Genomic DNA, 25,830 nt, shown 5'->3' on the forward strand with positions numbered 1-25,830 from the left:
TTTTTTCACCAGCAGACCTACCCTAAAAGAATGACTAAAAGAAAGTCACTAAACAAAAAGAAATTATAAAAGAAGGAAGCTTAGAACATCAGAAAGAAGGAAAAAACACGGTAAGCAAAACTATAGGTAAATACAAGAGGTTTTTCTTCTCCTTGAGTTTTCTAGATTATGCTTAATGATTGAAGCAAAGTCATAACATTGCCTGATATGGTTCTAAATGTATATAGAGGAAATATTTAAGACAATTATATTATAAAAGGGAGAAGGTAGAGGGGAATAAAGGGAGGTGAGATTTCTATATCACTTTAAATGATAAAATGACAACACTAGTAGACTGCAACAAGATACATAGATAAATATAGATACAGACATAGATATAGATACATAGAACCACCACCAAAAAAGCCAGACAATGAGATGGACTCAAAAACAAAGAAGTCAAAAGAAAATTCTAAGAGCTTTTCAAGTTACCTACAAAAAGGCAAGGAAAAAAGCAGAGAAATGAAACAGAGAACCAACAAAATATAAAATGGCAGATTTAAGCCCTAACATATCAATCATTACATTAAATGATCTAAATGCATCAATTAAAAGACAGAGATTGGCATAGATTTTTAAAAATCACCCAACTACATGCTATCTATAAAAAACTCAGTACAAATATAATGACATAGTCAGATTGGAAACAAAAGGATATAAAAATATATCATACAAACATTAGTAAGAAATAATTCAAGAATGGCTATATTAATATCAAATAAAGTTCACTCAGAGAAAAGAAAATCACTAGCCCCGAAAAGGAACATTATACAATGATAAAAGGGTCAATCTACACTTTAGCAATCTTAAATGTGGATGCAGCAAACAACAGAGCTGCAAAAATAAATGAAACAGATAAAGGAGGAATAGACAAAGCCACAATGAATACTTCAACACCAGTCTCTCAACAATTGATAGAGCAGCTACACAGAAAAGAGGAATCACCAACAACAATAGAACTCAACAACAATAACTAACAGAATCTAATCAACATTTATAGAACACTACACCAACAAGAGCAGATTACTCATGCTTTTCAAGTGTCCATGGAATATATACCAAGATAAACCATACCCTGGTCCGTAAATGTAAAGGAATTAAAATCATGCAGAATACATTCTCTAACTGCAATGGAATAAAACTAGAACTCAATAACAGTTCTAGAGAACAGAAAAATCTTCAAACATTTAGAAACTAAACAATACACTACTAAATAATCCATGGATCAACAGGAAGACTCAAGGGAAATTTTAAAAATCTAGAAATGGGTAAGTTATACATTTTTCTTGTTATTTAAATCTCCAGCTGATAATTCCTTAAACAGAATTTTTTTAAAAAATGTAATGTGGGGTTTAGAACATGTAAAAGTAAACTGTATGACAAGAATTGCTGAGTAAAAGAAATCAGGCAAAAAAAAAAGTATGTATTGTATGATTCAATTTATATAAAATTTTAGGAACTATAAACTAAAGTGTAAGACAGAAAGCAAATTAGTGGTTGTTTCAGGATGAACAGAGAAATAGAGGACAAGGAAGAAGGAAAAAGATTACAAAAGAACACATGGAAATGATGGCTGAGTTCATACTGTAATAGCGGTGGTAGTGTCACGGTGTGCACATATGTCAAGACATAAAATTCTATATTCTAAATGTGTGCAGTTTATTGCATGTCAATTATACTACAATAAAAAAATAAGACTATGAAAAGGAAACACAGAAATCACTTGAGGTCACATCACTTTATAATTTTATAGGTATGTGCTTACTCACTTGCTACTTTTAAATTGGAGCAATTATAGCTTTTGTTCACTTCAGAATATTCCAGCATTTGCTTGGAAAGATTTTTGTTTTTATCCTTCTCTATAATTAGATTGTAATCTGTGTGACTCCTGTAAGGATGTCCAAAGGCTGCAGACATGATAATGGGCACAGCCAAGACAGAGTGTAAACAAACTAAATGCCGCCAGGCATCAACATCAGCTGCACATTCCTTAGCTGTTATTTTTAGGTAAGTGAAAATAATGCAAATACTGAAGTGTCTCTGTCTTTGAATGTGGATCTCCAATGTGGATGTGAAACTTTCATCCAGTGCCAAAGACTGAAGTGGGAAGGGGCCTCCCAAAGTTGTTTTTACTTGTACGAGTTCAAGTAGATATATTTCAATGGTTGTTAGCTATCAGCTTCTGGGCATTCTTCCATAATTTTAAGACAGCTTAGAAAAAAGATGCTTAAAGTGTGGTCTACAGCCTATTGGAAATCTTCAAAGAGATGCTGGGCTCATAAAGTCACTGAAAGGACAAATCACAGGGCGCTGTGGGCACTTACATGTTTTCTCAATTGCAGATTAAGGTACACATTACAAGTCACAAAAGCCAACAATGCCCTTCTCCTATAGCATTAATTTATTTAAAAAACTCAAACTGGATAGAAAGGGATGGAATGATTTTGAGGAGTCACTTTTGCAGTTTTTTCCTCAAAATGTTCTGCAAACCAACTGTACCAGAGCCATCTGGGGAAGTTGTGAAAAATTAAAATGCAGATTCCTGCTTGCTACCCAAATTCACACTGGATACGTTAGGGTGAGGCTAGGAATTTACATGCCTGACAGGTATCCTGATTCTTATGTACACCAAGATTTGAATGCTACGGTTTTCCCCATATGGACCTAGCCCCACCTGAGTTGCAAAATACATTTCAGGACGTTAAGAGCCTACTATGGCATTGTTTGACTATAGACTGCTTGTTGGCAGCAACAGCTTTTGTTCTTCTGTTTATCTTTGTCTGCAGAGAACTGAGCTATAAGCAGAATTGTAAGGTCAAATTCAAATATGACCAAGAAAACTGAGAAACTTCTGGGAAGTGGTGTGAAGGATGAATGAGGAAGCATCCAGGTGTATGTTTTGTGAATTTTAAAGAACTGAAGTATTATTGATTTTTTTTGGATGGCAGTAACAAAGTTCACTTCTAATGATAAAAATAATTTTTATTAAAGCATTACAGAGGGAAAAATGTAATAATTATATGAAACCCCCTATTTTGCAACTGAAATAATTGTTTTAATAATGTAATGTTTATTTATGTGAGAAATTTAAAACCATAATTCTATCAGAACAGGTTGTACAGAAAAATTCCCAAAGATTACTGAGCCTTTATGGATCTAAAACGGAGGATTAAAGGGCCAGGGAGGTGACAGAGACCAAGATCGAAGAATCTGGCTGCATCTGGCCAACTCTCTAAAAATTATTTCAATTTTTAAACCCAGACTTTCTCATTCATGAGAAATTCAATTAAATTAGTACTGTGATAACCCAATGGGTATTTTACAGTTGTAGGTTAATAGCTGTAGGTTAAATAGAAATGTTGGACTCCTTGGGCTAAGTCAGAGATGGTTTAGATGCTACAACCAGACAAAGGCCATGTTTCAAAAACAGCTGAATTAAAATATACTGCAAAGGGAGTGCATCTCCAGCACAAGCAGAAGGTGGATAGGGTCAAACGTGTCTTTTCAGTGTCAAAGTGGGTTCTTCCTCCAACACATCTTCGTCTACTGACACACTAGTATACCACATCCAGTTAAGGGAGAAGAGTTGAGGAGTTTGAAGAGAATAGGTCTTGATTTGGAAGTTTCATGTGGACTGTATTCAGCTCAGGTCTCAAGGTGTGAGGGCCTCAAGTTGAGAGACTGCAATTCTAGCCACGCCCGTGGTGCTAACAACTAAACTAAAAACTGTCCCTGCCTTATTGAATCACGTCTACACGGAATGGCAAGCCAGCCCTTATCAGGAGAGTAAAGCCTAGACTGTGGGGGTGATACTAAGTGCTTCACCTCCGTTTTTTATTTCAGAAGAGGAGGCTTGAGAGACATTACTAAGCCAAGTAAAATCAAGTCTATTTACTGTGATTTAAAGAAATCATAGGAAGAAGCCAAATAGTAGATGTTGGAATTAAGGACACACAAATAGAAGTTGCTGGTATATGGGCCCCTTACATTAGTCCGAACTCTCATTAATCTGTACAGTATGTGCCCCTTCCTCATCTCTAGAAGACTTTTGGACTTCAGACAGAAAGATAGCACATTCAGGGGAAGTCTTCACTGCCACCTCTTCCCATGTCAAAATCTTTGTCTGCCTCAGATGTTGCTTCTTCCCTGAAGGCACCCTGTCTTCACTCAATCAGAAGAATTACTCTCTGCCTCTTCTTGGTTCCTAATAGACTTTGCACATATACATTTCATGATTAGGTTTTTGCCTATCTGTTGATTAAACTCCTAAAGATAAGATCCATGTCCGGTTATCTTGGTGTCTTCACAGTACAAAGCACACTGTCTTACACAGAATTAGCATTTTACAATGTTTAGTCAACTGAATTTAAAGGAGTTATAAAAAGGATCATGGAATTTTCAGAGTATATATAGTTAGCCAGATAAAATAATGTGTATTTAGTCTGATTTTTAAAGTCATAGACATATCCCCCAAACTGGATGTTAGAGTCATCCCAATTTCAGCTTGGATCTACCGAGATTGAAAGCTCAACGAATGTTGACTATAGACCACTGTCGGTATATTTAAAGGTTTTTGAAAAGCATGATTCAAGAGCATCATTCTCTCCATCATGAGATTTCAGAATGTATTATTTTCTATTTGTATAGAGTGGGCATAACATCTTTTTACAATCACTATCTTTTTTTTTTTTTTTTGCAGTTCTTTCATTTTGACTCATAGCTAAAAAGTGTTTGATGGAATAATGTGAGTTTAGATAAACAGTCTTAATTGATGTTTAATCTCCAAATGATCAGAGACCTATTCAAAAGCCTACTGTTCTACCACATTTCAGTGGTAGGAATGCATAATTAAACATCTGTCCCAAAATAGATAAATTACATAAATAAAATGGAAATAAATAAAAATATTTTGGAAACTTGATAAAACTCTATTTATATAGGGAAACACTTGAATAATACCATTATTGTAATCAACTTTACAATGGTAAAATCTTTTGATCCTTTTCTTCAAAGTTAGCTAAATACACAGACTTATATTCCAATATATCCATCAAAACACATTGCAGTTGCTTTTCATTCTACAGCAATCTATGTCTTAAATGTATACACAAGTGTAAAAAGTATACTGCCCTGTATATAATCTACCTCTGGGGAAGTCATATTTATTATTTTTCTCAAACGTAACGATCAACTAGACAACTCAGAGGTCAATTGTGAGGAGTTGGTAATTTAAGAATGAGTAACAGTGTCTTCAGCTATAATTTCAAAATCTAAAAACTGCTAGAATCTAGGGAGCGATTTTATTGGCCATTAAAATGTTCTTAAGCTGTACAATAACATATAAAGTCTCTACTGATGAGCAGAGCTATAAGTGGTCAGCTTAATTTTAAACAAATTTAAATATATTAATTTTTCTAATAAATATTTAACTATGTACGCTGATGACGGTAAAGTAATTCTGCAGACAGGAGTTATCATAAGGTAATCAAAGCCTCAGGAGAACGGAGGACTTCTGACTGTGGCTACTTCTTATAACCTGGGGGTGAAATTTATTTTTCATAATGCCAAAGGCCTGTTTTCTTGCTAGTTAAACCACATGGTAAGTTCTCCAATTTCAGTACAGTTCAACAAATACTTATTAGACACCTTCCACAAGAGGAAACAGCATAACACAGGTTAACAGTGTGGCCTCAGGAGCTAATCACCTCGTCAAATCCTTGCTTTATCACTTCCCACCTGGGTGACTGCTAAAGTTACTTATCAGCTCTGTGCCTCAGTTTCCTCATCTGTAAAATGGGGGTGATAATAATAGTACCCATCTCTAAGACAAAATAAGTTTAAACAAAATAACGTGCATGAAGTTCTTTTTAAAGTCCTGAATGAAGAGGTGCTTAATAAATTACATTAGTCAGGTTTCTTCAGAGAAACAGAAACAATAGTCTATATGGATATATAGAGACATATCTCACTATACATGGATATATGTATGTATATGTAGATATCTATAGATATCTGCGATATATAGATGTATATAGACTTATCACTCTATATATATATATGGAGATACATGCATATATAGAGATATCTCTATATAAATATACGAGTGTGGAGATTTATTATGAGAAATCTGCTCATAAGGCAGAGCTGGAAAAACCAATGCTCTGTCATCTGCAAGCTCGAGAAACCCAGTGGTGTAATTCAGTACAAGTCCAAAGGCTTGAGCACCAGAGGGGCCAAAGGTATAAATCCCACTCCAAGGGCAGGAGGAGATGAGATGAGATGAGATGTCCAGCTCAAGAAGGCAGGCAGGGAAAAGGGGTGAATTCCTCCTTCCTCTGCCATTTGTTCTGTTCAGTCCCTGAACAGATTAGATGATGCTCACCCACATTGGGGAGGCCATCTCCTTTACTGAGTCCACCAATTCAAATGCGAATTTCATCTGAAAACACATTCACAGACACATCCAGAAATAATGTTTAATCTGGGCACCCTGTGGCTAGTCAAGTTGACATGTAAAATTAAGCACCACATAAATGTTAGCTGCTGTGGCGTGCAAAGTACTGTGTTTGATGCTGGGATAAGGCATCAATACCACACAATCCCCTCCCATGAAACAAGGCAGTTCTGCAAAGCTCAGACAAAGAGTCATTATTTTGGCCTTCTCCATAATCCCAGTTTGGAGCATTCTGGTTGACTAAGAGGAAACAATGAGAAATGTTCATTTCATACTCCCAACATATCTCATTTGCATGGTGATAGAGTTATTTAAAAAATAGGGAAAGTTTGGTCTTGAAGAAAGAGCTCATTTGAATAAAAGCCTGAGGAAAAATAACTTCCCTTCTATTGGTGTCCACCAGCCCTCCAGAGAAAGACACTCCCCGAGAATTGCCATTTTGTAGTCTGTTGTCGTCGGTTTCCACGTGTCGTTGATCCCTCTCACCAGAAAGTGGCTGGGAAACATTAATTCATTTTTAGTCCTTTTACACTTGAGATCAAATTAAAATTGAGAAGTTCAAATTTAAAAGATCAGTACGTATTTCCAGGCCAGCATTTCAAAAAGGCTTTTTGTAAGAATTAGGTGGCTTAGCTGAGAGGACCCTATCATTTTTGCAGGGCTAATTAGGATTTGAATATGGCCCTCAGGGTCTACAGCAGGCGGAGATAGAGCAGGGGCATCCAGCATTACTTGGGAATTTCTGGAACTTCTGCTTCTTCCATCACTCAATACCTTTTCTTCTCTCAGTGAGAGAATCCAAATGCAGTTGGCTTAAACACATAAAAGGTACTGGCTCACATTACAGCAAAAAACAAAACAGCCTCAGGTAAATGGAATTCAGGGGCAGCTGGACCAGAACTTGGTAAATATCATTTAGAGCTCCACCTTTGCATGTGATGGGCATGGTGTTCCCCATCAGCCCATATGCCCCATCCTGCCCGTTGCATAACTCTGTGGGAAGATACAATGTGCACCTCTCTACCTGAACCGTCTCCCTCCTTTTGAGCCACATGCCCAGTCCTGCGTCCAGGGGCCTGGGTTACAGGTCACCTGCCCACACTGAGAGAAGCACTAGAATATACTAGAAAAGAGCAGAAGTCTGGAGACCCACTACCCAGGTTTGGATCTCAGTACCACCACATACTAGCTGTGTGACATTAAGCACATAGTTTAGCCAACCTGTGCCTCAGTTTCCTAATCTGAAGAATGGAAGCAATAAATTGTACCTATCTCATCATTTTGTTGCACAAGAACACTGCCCAATACCTGGTAACCAGTCAGCATTGTCAGCAGTGCTACCAACTGGGAGGAAGATGAGGAGAAAGAGAGGAAGGAGGAAAATCAGCTAATGAAGCCCCCACCAGAATCACATGGAGTAGAAGAATAGTCTTGCAAGGAATTGGTTCAAGGCAATCAATCAATCAATCAACCAATCAATCAATCAACCAACCAATCGACAACAAACAAAAAGTCTTCCAAACTAGCAGGTACTTGTTTCTAGCCCTATATCAAACTGTTATCCTCTGCTTTGTTCCCTAATAGACCCCCACATGGTTTGGGTGCTAGAAAGATAACATCTAGACTATAGTTAAGTGAATCTCTGGGGATGTCCTGCTTGGTGACATAAATATAAATGTGTTGTTTCTACGCTTTTAAAAATGAAGCACTTTGGCATGGTAAAGGTATGGTTTAAGGCTCCTCCAAGCAATTTTCAATTTGTAAATCCTGTCGATATGTATATGACTAAAGCAATGATGCTGTGCATGACTGTGTTTCAGGGTAGAAAAAAATACCCATGTCATACTTATCTTTATTAAAAATAATGTTACTCCCTGAAAACTTCTTTCCTACAGAAAATGGATTGCACCTTGTGGCGCAGGCGGGGAGAAAGGAGGTGGAAGAGGCGAGGGAGCAAGAAAAGGAGAGGGGAGTCAAAAGAAACCCACTCCTGTGCAGAGCATTGGAAATGTGGCACTAAAGAGATTTCCTGTTCCGCGTAGAATTAAGTGCTGGCAGAGGCGGCGTGCAGGGCTGTGGGTGTACTCAGCTGTGCAGAGCTGATTATAGAAGATGAAAGGGCTTGGCAATTTATTTCATCTCACACTGAAGCACTGCTGACAACTGAAAGTGAGGACAGAAGGATTCATTTGTTCAACTTCTGTTTTAAAAAGCAGACTTCAAATGATACCACAGAGAAAAAGGAGGAAATGCTGTGGTGTGATAAAATGTCTATTTAAAAAAAAAAAAAAAAAAACACACTAGCTGCAGGATTTGTGTTTTGTAGATGGGTTTGGAAGGCTAAGAGGATGGTTTTGTGTAGTCGTTATCAAATTCCAGGGAATGACATGTATGTGTACAGGATCAATTACTAATCAGATAGGCCAAGTTCACCTAACCTGACCAAAGCACTCATGTCCATTCATCCCTGAATCCAAAGATCAGGCAGAATGAAAAAAACCTCACCCTGCAGTGTTTAAATACTGCTTAGAAAATTGAAAATGGAAATGATTTTTGTGCATGATCTTTATACTAAAAGTGAATAAATATATCCTAAGTGATAGAAAATATATTTTAAAATATTTTAAATTTTATAATCTGGTCTTTTTAAATTTTAGTTCCCATATCCAGATTTTCTTCACTTGTTGTGTTTGCTTGAAATTTTGGGGGAAAAAAGCATTCTATTTCCTTTTAAATAAAATGTGATATTAGTTTTCATCAACACATTTAGTGTTTGAAAATGAGGAATATTTTTCAGTTCAAAAACTTATATAAATTATTATGAGTTCTAATCTATCTAGCGAAGTGGTCTTATCCCAAAAGATTTATAAAGATGGATAATATCCCATACTGGTAGCACATTAGTTATTTATGATTAATACACAAATATAGATCTAAATGTTAATGCAAAGATAAAGAAATACATTCTGCCTGTAATCATTAATGTTAAAGTATCAGTCACGAGCACATCATTTTTAAGTAATTTTTTTCTTTAGCAATTCAGCTAAATGACTAAATGTTTTCTTTGTAATTTATATTAGAAATTTGGTTATTTTCACTCTTTTCAATTTAGGGTTTTTTTCGGCAAAAAAATCAGCACAGCAATGACAATGGGAAAGATTATGGCTAAAATAAATTCATTAGCTCCCTTAGCTTTTCAAAACCATTAAGTCCAAGAGTTCGTTTTTTCAACAAATATTTTTGGAACACCTGCTGTGTGCCAAGCACTATTTTAAGGACTAGGAATAACAGCATTTACAACAGCCCTGGGGTTGTGCAGTGCACAGCCCTGCTTCCAGTTCAATAAAAAGAAACAGAAAATGTACAAGTAAACTAAAAGGCAAAGTAGGTAAATATAATATAACAAATATAATAACACAGGTAACATTATAAACACTGACTGGGGGTAGGAAGAGGGAATTGCTTATGGGAAAGGTCTCACCAAAAAAAAAAAAAAGAAGAAGAAGGAAAAAAAATGATACACTGCCATCGGCAACAGTATGGATGAACCTGTAATATGTTATGCTCAGGGAAATAAGCCAGACTCGGAAAGACAAGTATTGTATGATCTCACTTATATGTGGAATCTAAAAAAGTCAAACTCATAAAAGCAGAGAGTAGCATTGTGGTTGCCAAAGGCTCTGAGGTGAGGGAAATGTTGGTTAGAGTACAAACTTTCAGTTATGTAGGATGAGTAAGCCCTGGAGACCTAATGTGCAGCATGGTGGTCATAGCTAAAATACTCTATTGTACACTTGAAATTTGCTAAGAGTAGATCTTAAGTGTTCTCACCACACACACACACAAATGGTAACTACATAAGGTAATGGATATGTTAATTTAGCCTGATTGTGATATTTGTTTCACAATGTATATGTATAGCAAAACATCACGTTGTACACCTTAAATATTAATTTTGAGTTGTCAATTATATTTCAATAAAGATGAGGATAAAAAAATAAAAAGACGTAGCATTTGAGCTGCGACTGAATGAGAAATACCCAGCCTTGGAAAAATCTGAAGAAGGTTCTAAACACTCTAACACAAAAGCAGCATGAGACTAGCTCAGTATTGAGGCTCCTGGTCCCGAAAAAAGCTCAATAAAGTTTAAAATCATAACTCTCATCATAAATCAATTTGCTGGAGAAGAAATGTTCACTTTGCAAGTCACACTGAGGTTTTCTATTCAATAAGTAATTAGGCTTTCATATTTTTTTTTTATTTGAAAAATGTTTGACTGTGTTGTTCTCCAAATATTTTTTCTCTAGTGCAATTTTTTTCTCCTCCTCCTATGATTCTAATTCCACTTACTTGTATGTTCCATGTCTTGGTATTGTCCCACAATAAAGAGGTCAATACAGCTCCGTGTCTTTTTGTTTTTTGTTTTTTTTCACTCTGAACTTTGGTTTGGCTTATTTGTGTTGCTTTTTCTGCGAGTTCACTGATCTTTTCTATTGTCCAATCTGCTGTTATGACCTCGAGTGAATTTTTCATCTTGCTTCTCAAATTCCCATGTGACTTTTTTAGTTACCATTTCTCTACTGTGAACCCCTATCTGTTCATATATTATATTCATATTTACTCTAAATATTTGAAAACGTTTATAATATTATCTTAAATCATTTTTAGCCCCACGGCTCTAGTTAAATTTTCTTTTCATTCCAATTACAAAACAATTGTGAATACATGCAATTTTAGTCTAAGTAAATGACTCTTTCATTTAATGTTTTATGTGGTTTTGATGTACTATACTCAAAGCACAAACACTGTAAACCCACAAACCCTATCCACCCAATTTATCCAATATTTTGGACACTGGTCCTAAAATTAAAAGTTCTGTAAGAACCACTATCATTGGAAGAAGAAATTCACTGCTCTACTAAATTTTTCAATGTGGTTTCAATCATCTATACAGTTATATGTTATTAATTGATCCACTAACATATGATAGCAAAAAGATAGCTCTACCTTTAGAATTTTTTTTACAAGTTCCATGTACCTATTATTTTCTCTTATAAAGACATAAAGTAATGTCTTAATCCAAATTTGTTTTTTTTGTTTGTTTTGTTTTGAAGTGATGCTGCACTTGAAACTTTTCTTGAGGTATAAGTCACATAAAATACAATGCATGTATCTTAATTGTACTGTACAATTCTATGATCTTAACAATTGTATACCTCAGTGTAATGACCACCCAAATTAATATAGAGAACATTTTCATCACCCCCAAAATTGCCCTCATTCCTCCTTTCCAGTTAGTTTGCTTTTCCCTAGAGGCAACCAGTTTCTGATTTTCATTAACATGGCATAGATTTGCTTGTTCTTGGAACTCATGTAAAATGAAGTTATATATAAGTACCCTTTTGTATCTAGATTCATTCACAAAAATAATTTTGAGATTGATTCATGTTATTGCATCAATCAAAAGTTCATTATTTTTTATTGTTAAGTAGTATTCCATTGTATAAATATATCACAATTTTTTTACCTATTTTCATATTGATGGACATTCGGATTATTTTCAAATTTTGGCTATTATGAATAAAGTCTGCCATGAACATTCATGTATACATATTTCTATGGGCATATGTGTTCATATCTCTTGGCTTAATACCTAGAAATGGAATTGCTAAGTCAGAGGATAGATTTATACTTCATTTTATCACCACTTTACTTATGCTTAGTGTTTTTGTAGTATACCTTTCTTCACTCTTTCACATTTAACGTCTCTGTGTTTTTAGATATCACATAATGCAGATGGTTCTTGCTTTTTATCCAGTCTTATAATTTCTTTCTTTCTAATGGAGTATTTAGTCCATTTACATTTAGTGTAATTATGGTTTTCTTGAGATCAGTTTAATTCTACTACCGTGGTATTTCTTTTCTATCTGTCCCACCTGTTATTTATTCCATTGTTCATTTATTTCTATTGTCTTTGGGTTTACAGACTTTTTATTATTAAATAGTATCTACTTTATTGACTTGTTAGTAATACTTGTGTGTGTGTGTATATATCAGTCTGTCTGCTTGTGAATGTTTTAGTGGTACCCTAAAGACTGCAATGTGCATACTTTGTCAATTCAAATAATATAATACTACTTAAGAAACAATCCAAGAACTATATAATGCTATAATTTCACTTAATCCCCACTCGAGTCTTTCTATTCTAGCCACATAATTTAATTCATCTCGTTCTATAAATCCCACAATCCATTATTCTTGTTTTTGCTTTAAACAGTCAATATAATCTTTTAAAGAACTTCAGCAATCTCATGGGTCTGGGAAGACTAAAATTAGAGTTCAAGGGCATCAACATAGCCAGGACTTAAGCTAGAGAGAAGAGTTCAAAGAATTGAGTCCAACAGTTTGAGCATTTTTTTCCCCCTTGAGCTATTTGCTAATTTGTAAGTAGTGTAGGCCAAGAAGGATAGAGGCAGCAGAAAGCAGCTGTTATGAGTTTGGGAGACTATGCAGGATTTTTATCGGTTTTATGGTTCTGGAGAGATTTTAAAAAATGGAATTAAAGGACCAAAAGGATGGGGTTATGATAAAACCCCCAAGTATTGAATTGGACACCAGAAGGGCTACAGTGTAAGAGGGAGGTTAAGCTAGAAAGAGATGGGCCTTACAAAGACTGAAACCCAGCTCTGAATCAGCTCAGTCTGCTTGGATGAAAGTAATCCATGCATACTCTAACTGCCTGCCAGAAGCTAAAGAAATCCTCTCTAGAGAAATATAACATTTTCCAGGATTTCTATAATTTTTATACATAATTTCCGTAATTCAATTAAAAAAAATTTTACGAGGTATACAAAAGATAAGAAATAAAAGCAATACAAATGGATGCACAGGTGATCCGGATATTGGTTTTCAGATATAGACTGAAATTACCATGATTAATAAAAATAATAGATGACATGATGGAGAAATTAACTAGAAAATAGGAATTCATATCAAAATGAAATTGTAATTCTAAAAAATAGTGTTTGAAATTGAAAAATGCAATAGAGGCTACCTCATATCCACCAGAATAAGTAAAATTAAAACTACTTACAACAGGTGGCAGCGGCGCGGGTTGTGGTTCCTGCAGAGGGATGTCCCAAAACGAGCGGCGGAGGATCCCCAGGCAGTGGCAGCGTCTGGGTGTGCCTGAGGCTCGCTCGGAGTGCAAGGCTCTCCGCCTGGCAGCCAAAGCCTCAGTGATGAGCCGGCTGGGAGCTCCATACGGTGGCACCAACAGAATGAAGGCTTAGGAGGCTGAGCTGCTCATGCTCTGGGTTCGAGTTCACTGACTTCATTCACCCTCCCCAGCCAGACGCTGACACCCCCGCGGCTCTGGCAGGGGTTGGGCCAGAGGTCCCTGCTGCACAGGCGCTCTGACCTGACAGCTTATGCCGCGCAGGTCCGGAGGCCCAGGTGGATGACATTATGGTCAAGACCAGCTGGTTGTTGGCTGAGTTGAATTTCGAAGAAGATGGAGGTAGGTGCCTATTACGTGAAGAAGCTCTCCGTACATACCTATATTGTTAAAGCGGAATGCATGACTCTGTTTTTGAGGTTTGCTGGCATAATACCAGCAAGAAGTGATTCTGTATCCAACATGGACACACTTCGGTCAGCCACATTGTAAATCACCTTCATGAGGGCAAAATGCACAAGGATGGGTCCCGGGGTATAGATGGTTATGGAGTGTTACAACTATGGCTGCCCAAACAGTCTTCCTCCTTGGCTGCATTCCTGTCAGGGTCAACTCGGTCATGGTGCTGCTGTGCAGGTTGGCCTGCTCCAGTCAGAGCAGTCTCAAGGACATCAACTGGGGCAGCTTGTAGTGGACGCCTCTGATCCAGGACCAATGCATCTTATGCTGGCTGGTCAAGATCCCTTCAAGTAGGAGCAGATGGAGCTAGCAGATCAACAAGCTGGAGGGGTCCAGAAAAGAAAATCCTTCCACTACCTGAAGGACCTGGAGAAGTGGGGTGAGGGTGGAGGAGGAGCCGCAGCTGGTCCTTCTGCAGTTTCAGGACGCTTACCAGTACCAGAACATATTTGGCCCTCAGGTCAAGCTGGAGGCCGACTACAATTAGAAACTGAAAGAGTCCCAGACTCGAGAGAACATCACAGTCAGAAGAGAATCACCTATTTCACTTTGCCCCAAAACTGATTTTGGTAATGAGAATTTAGCCATAATTTGGTTTAGAGACATGCAGCTCAAGCAGGGGGATGATATATGCCTGTGTTACAAAGGTCACCAGGAGCCCCTATGGAAAGGGATCGCCTGCGTCATCTAGGTCCCTGATAATTATGCCGATGAGATGGCCATTGAGCTGCAGAGCAGTGTGTGTGTACCTGTGGCGGTGACTCATAACTTCCAGGTAGATTTCCTATGGAAGTCAACCTCATTCGACAGGATGCTAAGTGTGTTGAAAACGTTTGGTGCGAATGAAACCTCCATGTGGGGCTACATCTACCACAAATTGCTTGGCCATGAGGTGGAGGATGTGACCATCAGGTGCCAGCTGCCTAAATACGTCAGGGCACAAGGTCTCCCCAATCTTAACCACTCTCAGCTTTACACCGTGAAACCTATGCTGCAGAGACTGCTGAGCATGAGCCAGAGACCAGTGGGCACAGGGACGACAGTGACCTCGACTACCGTCATCTACCACCTGGCTCAGCAAGGCAACGGGCCTGTGCTCATCTGCGCTCCGAGTTACAGAGCCCTGAATCAGCTGACCGAGAAGATCCACCAGACCCATCTGAAAGTCGCTAGGCCATCAACTTCCCAGTATCATTCCCAGGCCTGCACAGCCACCAGGAACATGGATAGTATGCCAGGGTTCCAAAAACTGCAGCAGCTGAAGGGTGAGACCAGGGAGCTGTTGTCTTTGGAAAAGAGCAGTAGTGGGCCCTGAAGCACATCACGGAGTGGGAGCTGCCAATGAAAGCAAGTGTCATCTGATGCACATGTGTGGGTACCAGGCATCCCTAGGCTCCTCAAGAGGCAGTTCTCCATTTTAATCGGCCAAAGCACCCATGCCGGTGTTTGAAGAGTATTTTCAGAAAAATACTCTTGGGGCTTTTTTTATTGTTTTTTTAAAGATTCCTTCAAAGGAATACTGAAAAATATTCTTTCTAGAGTTTGTCTCTCAAATCTTAATTAAGAGTGGACCTGGGAGATGGGAGAAGCCTCCAGAAACAAAGGTTAAACAAGCCAACACAACTTGAGATAAAGATCAACACTTTTAAAGCAACTGCAAGGATTTGTTTTCAGTGTTCACTTCCAGCTGCTTCTCCCTACCCGACAGGGCAGCGAGGGAGCATTGTTTAGGCCAGGCGGCTTCATGCTCTTCTCTGGAGTCTGAGGATCAAAGTACTTCCTACCAGAGGGGTAGGGAACTGTAGCCTCCCTACCCCACAGCTCCCCAGGGACCTCAGGCAGGATTGGCCATGAGGCAAGAGGGCAGGAAGATGGCTCTTCCCAAGGATTTGGTGGCAGGCAAAACCCAGCGGGGCCAGAGAGGCTCCCACAGTCCCTGTGGCTGGTTAGACACTCAGAGCACCCAGCACCCTTTGTTCTCCACCCTCCTCCAAGTTTGGAGCCCTCTAATTTGTGGGCATAGCTTCAATGAAATGATTGTTTCTGCCTTTTGAGGGAAAATAAATAAATTTCAGACTAAGTATTTTCTGTGTAGAAGGAGCTTGGAGGAGTTTGTCACATCACCTGGTAGGGGGGCATCCTCCAGGGTTATTGTGGCTGGGAAAGCAAGCCCTTCACACAACCATGTTGGGGTGTTAGTCTCCCTGGCCACCACCTAGTTGGGGACTGTCCCCTGCCTACCCAGGCCCCGATGACACTGAACCCCCATGCACCTGACAGTGGCCTTTATCCCAAAGCCTCCAGATTCCAGCTTGTACACAGAGAGATGGGGATACACAGGCCACCTTCCTTCTGGCAAGGACTCATGGCCGTTGCATTACCACTTGGTTATCTCTTCTTTTAGTAGAACAGGTAGAGGCCTCAGCTTTGTGCTGTTTGCTTGTTCTCTACCTTTGTAGCAGCAGTTATCTGAGTTTTTCAAACTGAGGAGCATATAGACCAAGGCAATGTAACTTTTGAGTTTTGGTCAATTTGTTCTAAGCTCCTTTGTCACCAATAATATCATAATAAACAAACAAAAATACTACTTACAATAACAATGTTATAAGTGACAGTGTAAAAGTAGAGCGACCAAAATTCTTACACATTGTTAGTGGGTGTACAAAATGGTAAAACCACTTTGGGAAAAATTTGACCATTTCTAAAATGTATTATAAAATTAAATAATGCATTTTTCCTATGATCCAGTAATTCCACTCCTAAATATTTAACTAAGAGAAACGGACATACAAGCACAAAATGACTTGTACAAGGATATTAATAGCAGCTTTGTCATAGTAGCTCAAAATTAGAATGTGTTCAGTTGTCCATCAACAAAATAGTTTAAAATAAACTGAAATATTTATACTATGGAATATTTCTCAGCAATAAAAAGAAATAACCTGTTGTTACAGGTTGAATTATATCTCCCCAAAATATATGGTGAAGTCCAAACCCGCTGGTATCCCAAAATATGACCTTACTTGAAAATGGGTTTTTTACAGAATTAATCAAGTTACAGAAAAGTTATTGGGGTGGTCCCTAATCCACTATGGGTGGTGACCTTGTGAAAATGGGAAATTTGGATACAGAGACAGATTAGCATAAGGGAAGATGATGTTAAGACACACAGGGAGAAGATGGTCATGTGACAGTAGTAAAGCATCTACAAGCCAAGGAATGCCAAAGGTGGCTGGCAAACACCAAAACCAGAAGAAGCAAGGAAGAATTTTCCAACAAAGTCATCAAAGAGAGTATGGCTCTGCCAATGACTTAATTTCAGATTTCTAGTCTCTAGAGCTGTGAGACAATACATTTCTGTTGTTTTGAGTCACTCAATTTTTGGTTCGTTTTTACAGCCATCTTAGGAAATTAATACAACTAATATAGTTAGCAACATAGATGAACTTCAAAAGCCTTCGGTTGTGTAAAAAAGCCTTACATGAAAGATACAAACTGTATGATTCACTTTATATGACATTCTAGAATAGGCAAAATTAATCTATGGTGGAAAAAATAAGAACAATGCTTGCTTATGGATGTGGAAGTTGGGATTGACTGGGAAGAGAGAGGCATGAGGAAACTTTCTGGGGTGATGATAATGTTCTATGTCTTGACAGGGAGTTGGGTTATAGAAGTATTCACAGATTTTCCCAGTCAAGGTGGTAGAGTAGGTAAATCCTGTGCTTGCATACTCTCATGATCACATCAAAATTACAGCTAAACTGCAGAACAACCATCATTGAGAATCACCTGTAGTCTATCTGAATAGAAGTTCTATAACTAAGAACATGCAGAAGAAGCCATGTTAAGACTGGTAGGGGGGCAGATGCAGAACCAGCTGGCCCCACACCTGTGTATGGCAGTTTAAAATTGGGGGGTTAAATCAGCCGTGGAGGACACCACTGAGGAGTGAGGAGTTGCAGGCCCACACTAGGCTCCCCAGTCCAGGGTTTCAGTGCCAGGAAAAGAAGTCCCATCAACTTCTGGCTGTGAAAACTAGCAGAGATTGTGGCTGAGTGAGACAAAGGGCATCGGGAGACCCAGGCACTCCTCTTAAAAGGCCCATGCATGGACTTAGTCACTGACGACAGACTCACTTGCTCTGAGCTCTAGTTCTGGGGCAGCAGCTGGAAAGGCACCAGGAGCATATGGGGAGGAACTGAATTGCCTAGCTTCAAGGCTACCACTGGAGGGTCAGCTTTCTCCAAGGCAGAAGTGTTGGCCAGATCCATTGTTTCTTTGTTAAGCCCTAGCATGTAGACACAGGCAGCCACCATAGTTAAGTCTCCATCAGCCTGGCTAACACTGTTTGATCCACCCTGCTGAATCCCTGAGACTTTGCCCCACCCAACTTGAGGGCCCACCCAAGCTGCTTCCAGGGTACTTTCTATACAAATGGCCTGTCTTTCTTGGCTCCTGCTGTGGACTTTCCTAAAATCTCTTAGACATTCATAAAACCCAAACAAGCAGCATCTAGCCTTGGCATGTCCTGTACCTCTTGCTAAGCAGCCCCAACCCGGCACTAGTGGCAGCCAGAATCAGTTCACAGCTTAGCCTCTCCAAGGTACCTCCAACTCCAGCGCAGATGACAGCCATCTACGGATTGCTTTGTAGCTCATTCCAGGCAACCCTGGGTAGAGCACAGGCTGCAGCAGGGTCCCTCCAAGGAGGCCCCAGGGTCTGTACACTCAGAGGCTAGTTTCAGACCAAGCTGGAGCACCACCCAGCTGCTTCTGCAGATGACATACCCAAAAACAGATTGGGCAGGCACCAGAGACCTGCTAAAGCAAATTCTCCTCTGTAAGGTCAGCTCCTGCACAACAGCTCTTCTACTGTAGTCACAGCCAGTCCTCATAACCATAAGCCTGAGGGTCAGTTCCTCCCACTGATGTGCAAGCAGCAACGAAGACTCAATCACAACAGGAGGGCACATAACACCCACACAAGGGACACATTTGCAACACCCTGCTCAGGTGACCAGCAAGACTGCACCACTGGGTGTCACAGGACACCTACTACTAAGACCAGAAGACATAGCAGGTCAACCTAATACTTAGAAACAAACACAGGGAGGCAGCCAAAGTGAGGAGACAAAGAAACATGTCCCAAAAGAAAGAACAGAATAAAGCTCCAGAAAAAGAACTAAGCAAAATGGAGACAAGCAATCTACCACATGCAGAGTTCAAAACACTGGTTATAGCATGCTCAATGATCTCAGGGAGAATGTCAACAAAGAGACAGAAAACATAAAAAAGAATCAGTCAGAAAGGAAGAATATAATAACTGAAATAAAGAATATATTAGAGGGAATCAATAGTAGATTCGAAGAAGCAAAGGATCGAATCAGTGATTTGGAAGATAAAGTAGCAGAAAATACCCAATCAGAATAGCAAAAAGAAAAAATGAATCCCCCCAAAATGAGGATAGTCTAAGGAGCCTCTGGGACAACATCAAGCATATCAACATTTGCATTATAGGGGTACCTAAAGGACAAGAGAGAGAGCAAGGAATTGAAAACCTATTTGATGAAATAATGGCAGAAAACTTCCTTAACCTGGCGAAGGAAATAGACATACAAGTCCAGGAAGCACAGAGAGTGTCAAACAAGATGAACCCAAAGAGGCCCACAACACATATATCATAATTAAAATGCCAAAGGTTAAAGACAAAGAGAGACTTAAAAGCAGAAAAACCTGTTAATTACCTACAAGGGAGCTCCCATAAGATTGTCAACTGATTTCTCAACAGAAACTTTATAGGCTAGAATGGATTCACACAGAATATTCAAAATTATGAAAAGCAAGAATGTACAAACAAGATTACCCAACAAAGCTATCATTTGGAATCTAAGGACACATAAAGAGCTTACCAGACAAGAAGAAGCTAAAGGAATTCATCAACATCAAACCAGTATTATAAGGAATGTGAGAGAGACTTCTTTAAGAAGAAAAGATCAAAATTATGAATAATAAAATGACAATAACTACATATCTATCAATGATTACTTTAAATGTAAATGGATTAAATGCTCCAAACTAAAGAAATAAAATGGCTGAATGGATAAGAAAACAAAACCCTTACATATGCTACCCACAAGAGATACACTTCATATTGAAAGACACACATAGACTGAAAGTAAAGGGATGCAAAAAGATAGTTCATGAAAATGGAAGCAAACAAACAGAAAAGATGGGGTAGCAATATTTATACAAGACAAAATAGACTTTACAACAAAGACTATAACAAGAGACAAAAAATAACCCAGTAATCCCACTTCTGGGTATTTATCCAATGAAACCCAAAACACTACTTAGAAGGGACATGTGCATCCCTGTGTTATTTGCAGCATTATTTACAATAGCTGAGACATGGATGAAAACTGGAGGTCCATCAATGGATAAATGGATAAAGAAAAGGTGTACATATATACAACGGAATATTACTCAGCCATTAAAAGAATGAAATCTTGCCATCTGCAACATGGATAGACTTGGAGGGTATTATGCTGAGTGGAATAAGTCAGACAGACAAAGACAAATGCCATGTAATTCCACTTATAGGTGGAATATATAGAACAAAATACACAAACAAAACAGAAACAAACTCATAGTTACAGAGAACATTTTGAGGGTTGCCAGATGGGAGGGAGTTTGGGGGGATGGGTGAAAAATGTGAAGGAGTACAAATTAGCGGTTACAAAATAGTCATGGGTATGTAAAGTATAGCATAAGGAATACAGTCAATAATATTGTAATAACTATGTATGGTGTCAGATGGGTACTAGATTTATTGAGGTGATCACTTTTTAAGTTATATAATGTCTAATCACTATGTTGTACACCTGAAACTAATATAATAGTATATGTCAACTGTAATTGAAAAGTAATACATTAAAAAAAAAATATTTGTTACCTGAAACTTCAACCAAAATCTAAAATAAAAGCTTTAAAAAATAAAATCTTTGGGAAATGCAGAAATTAATAAAAATAAGTAAAATCAGTCATAACTGTCCCCCCAAAAAAGTATTCACATTTATGAAAATTCAGCAAATCAATATTTATTATATGTACAATTCATATGTAAATTCTACTTCAAACAAAATAAAAACTATAAACAAATACTGAACTCTAGTAATGCTATACATAGTGAGGTACTTAGAAGAAAGTGTACTCATGTCTGCATTTTAATTTGAAATGAATTAAAGAGTAAGATGGATTGATAAATGGATAGAAAGAAGGATAGGTAGATATGAGATAATGCAAGTATAATATTAATAGTAGAATCTAGTTGGAACACATATGGGTGGGTTCAGTGTAAAATTATTTTAACTCTTCTGTGTTTTTGAATACTTTTATAATAAGTTATTATGTAAAAAATAATGTGATATAGGAGTTTACCTGCAAATTAGACATAGCTGAAAAGAGGTTTAGTGAGGCTAAAGCATATAAGTTTAAAAACAATTGAAAATATAGAAAGTGACATAAGTAATACTAAACTCAGTGATAAAGACTAAAATAGGTATAATTGGAGTTCTAAAGGCAAAGGAGAAAGAGAATGTGCTAGAAGTAATTTTTTAAAAAGATGACAATTTTTGAGAATTAAAAAAATTCTTTTTATTATTAGTTTCAGGTGTACAAAACAATGTAATAGACATTTCACCCCTCACAAAGTGATAACCCCCTCCCCCAATCTATTGCCTCTCTGACATCATATATATCTATTACAATTCCATTGACTCTATTCCCTATGCTGTACTCCATATCCCGTGACTATATATATATATATATATATATATATATATATATATATATATATATAAAATTATAGTTGACATACAATATTGTTCAGCTTCAGTGCAGTGGTCAAACATCTACACCATCCATGAAGTGGTCTCCCTAATAAGACATGTGCCCATCTGACACCCTACAAAATCTTTACAACATTATTCATTATATTCCCCAAACTGTCTTTCATATCCCTATGGCAATATTGTAGTTACCAACTTATGCTGTCTAATCCCTTCCCCTTCTTCCTCATCCCCACCCAGAAATTTTTAAAGCAAATGAAAAACTTCAAGCCCGATATTCAGTTAATGCAATAAATGCAAACATATCCTTTGAATACAAAGGAAAATACCACTAGATACATCTAGTTAAACTGTTGGAAAACAAAATCTCTTAAACCTCTTAATGCATTCAGAGAAGCAACAATCATATTGGGAACTGACTTCTCAGTAGAATGGCATCTTTAAAATGAGGCCCATGAATAGAACTAGCATTTATTAGGCTTCTATTATGTGCCAGGCTCTAGGCTGAACCCTTTACTAACATTATCCCCGTTTAGTCCTGACACCGTCTCAATCAAGTGGAATTAATACCTCCATTTTAATTAAAGGAAATTATGGCTTGGGAAAGTTAATTATTTGCATAAAGTCACATTGCTAACCAGTGATACAGATTTCAATTTATTTGTGGCAGACTCCAAGCATCTTATGTATTATGCTTTCTCCTGTATTATAAATGTTCTGTTATTTCCCCTCCATTCCCGTGTATCTACCTAGGCTCTAGGTCTCAATATTCCCGGATTTGGCAACCCCACTGCCAAGTCCTGTAGTAGTGATGACATTAAGCTTGGGATTGATATTTAAAAAGGAGGGGGGTAGAGAGAGAGAAAGAGAGAGAGAGAGAGAAACTGAAGTGGTGGAACACTAGTATCTAATATTGGATAACAAGGATACAGATCACATTGTGTGGTATTGGAGCACCCACTGTAGAGAGTACATTTAATTGGCATCTATTCTTTGAAAGCAGTTTATTTAGTCTCCATTTTGACACTATAGTAGATGACTGAAATGCTACCTTGTGTCTTGTTAGCATCTTATTGTAAAATGTATATTATTATAGAAAATTGACAAGGTGATGAGCTGTCACTTTAGCTAAGAGAATATCCTATTTTTAATGAATATTATTTCATAAGGAAATGTGCTGATGACAGCTTATTTCAGTGGAAACTGTTGATGCATAACCTCTTTGCTAGACAACATTATATCAGTAGTGACTATACCATTTTTTTAAAAAAAAAACCTGTATTAGATGCTAAAAATGTGTTTGCAAAAAAATTTTTTGAGAAATGAGTACATAAAAGTAAGCAAAAATAATTTACTATAATTTTCATATACTGTATCAGTGTATATATTATAAAAGATTTTATGGAGTTATATATTTTTATAAGATAGTAATTTATGTCCCAATAATATTTTGTTTATATATTTTTTCTTTAAGTCTGTGATAAGATGTAAGAATATGTCTTCAGAATAAGTTTACATGTGTAGATGAATGCACAAACTTGTATAGGTATATACGGGTATGCATATAAAAATTCTAAAGTCAGTACTTATATCAATACATCCAATCTGGCATGTAAGCACTGATCCACCACTGATTACTGGAATTATGAGAGCTAAATTCAAGTCCTGATTCTATCACTTCATTCTATAATCTTGGAAAAGTCCCTTAATCTCTTATTTAAGATGATTTTACTTGTCAGTTAAAGTGAGAAAATAGTATTGCTCTGCATACTTCACAGAGTGGTCAGGAGGCCTGTCAAAGAGATAATGTGTGTGAAAGAAACTTGGTATTGCAAAAAGATAATACAACTATGTATGTAATTATACTGGGGGTGCCAAAAACTGTATACGCATGACTTGCATTCATTTTTTGTGATCGGTATATATTGAGTATTACCATTTTAATACAGTTTTTTTTTTCCTTTCTTAAAATGTCTATACATGTTTTGGCACCCTCTATATATTATTATATTAGAAATATATAATATAGATTAAATCTAACTATGTGTATAAATACAAGTGTTATGCTATATCCTGAACTTTTCTAGGAGTCACAAACCTACGTGTGTAAATAAGGTCATGTTAACAATAATAAATTAATTTTACCATTCCATTGCCCACCCGCTACTGAAACCACCTCAAAATCTGAACCAAGTTGTTTTAGGAGAGTGAAGGAGAGTGGAGTTCTGGGAGTTCATGGAGGATCCTCTCACGTTCCCTGTTCTCCCACTCTCTAACACTCCCATGAAGCTAGCCAACGGTCTGTGTCTCCACTTCACATCCCACCCACCCCTGGAAAAGTGACATCTGCATCCAGGTGCCATCCTCCAACACCCCAAACTGGTCCAGTCCCAAGAGCCAGAGTGCTGCTGTGCTCCAGTTCTGCACACAGAGCGAGAGAACGCCTCACTGGCACAACTTCTAACTCATTCTTCATTATGCTGGCAACAGGCTATATTTCTAAGTGCCGTCTGTTTTCTCCTGCAACCCTCTCTGTCCACAGGACCCTTTCAGGAGTCCAGGTTTACAGCCAAAAGTCTGGGGCAGGCTGTTCTTTTTTGTTTGTTTGTTTGTTTGTTTGTTTGTTTGTTTGTTTGGGGGGGGGTGCACTGTTCCATTCTTTCCAGTTTCTCCCTGTGCTTTCTCCATATATTGTCTCTTTTTCTTTTAACTGAAGAGTATTTTATAAATGGCATCCTGTCAGGCATATTTTACCAGTTTCCAAGACTTGACTGGAGATGTCTGAAACTAGGTTGGGAACACTTACTGTTCCAGTTATTCACTGCTGTGTAACCTACTGCACCAAAATGTATGACCGAAAACAATAATGATGTTGTGTTTTTCACAGTCTGTATGTTGGCTGGTGGTTCTTTTGCTGATCTTTCTGAGCTTACTGATGTAACTGAATTCAGCTGACTTGACAGGGAGCTGGGATCAGCTAGGACACTGGAACAGCTGGGGCCCTCTTTCCTCAGTCTCTCATCATTCAGTAGACTAAGGTAGGATCTCTTTAACAGCAAAAGAGTATATCCAATAAACAAAGACAGAAGCTTCCAGGCCTCTTCAAGCCCAGGTTCTCGAACACATGGCACAATTTCCATAGCATTCTGTTTATCAAAGGAAGGCAAAAAGCCAGCCCAGATTCAACAAGAAACGGACTGTACTTCTTGACGGAAGGCAAGCAAATAGACTATAGGAATTGTTAGAGGGTCATCTTTGAAGACAAACAACTGTAGTTCAGCTTCTGGCCCCAATAACGCATATCCCTTGCACATGCAAAATATACTATCTTCTGCTCAAGACCCAAAGTCTCATTCAATTACAGTATTCATTCAAAGACCAGATTTCATCATTAAATCAGTTCCAGATGTGGACAAGGCTCCTCAGGTTGTTACTCAGATGCAGCTGTTTGGACAAAGTTCTTCTTGATTTGTGGGCTAAAATGACAAGTTATCTCACCTCCCCACCTCAGCGCCACACATGCATCCAAAATGCAATATTGACAAAAGGATAGGATAACTATAATAGACTCTTCTGTTCAGGAAAGGGGAACATGTAAGGTGGATAGAGCCAGTGACCCATAGCAATTCTGAAATCTGGTCAGACAGATATTTTCAGGGCCCCCTTCCCTCAGAATAGGAAGTATTACCTGATTAATGAACAGCTCTGCCCTCTGGAAATAATTTGCTGATTCATTGTTCTCTTGGCTCTTGGCTTTGCTCTCTGAGTCATTACTTGCTCTCAACACAAATGAAGAAATGGCCACCATTTCACAATTAGTATGCCATTTTTGGTTTCTAACAATGCACTCTG

The 25,830-nt window shown here is 37.9% G+C and overlaps 1 pseudogene; it reads left to right on the plus strand.

Moving 5' to 3' along the window:
* The first annotated feature begins 1,954 nt into the window (after nt 1-1,954).
* LOC109445560 (regulator of nonsense transcripts 1-like) lies at nt 1,955-15,579 on the plus strand (annotated as a pseudogene).
* The last annotated feature ends 10,251 nt before the right edge of the window (nt 15,580-25,830 follow it).

This window comes from Rhinolophus sinicus, chromosome 3 (genome assembly GCF_057876585.1).
Source record: "Rhinolophus sinicus isolate RSI-liver-muscle chromosome 3, RSI-T2T, whole genome shotgun sequence".
Lineage (NCBI taxonomy): Eukaryota > Metazoa > Chordata > Mammalia > Chiroptera > Rhinolophidae > Rhinolophus > Rhinolophus sinicus.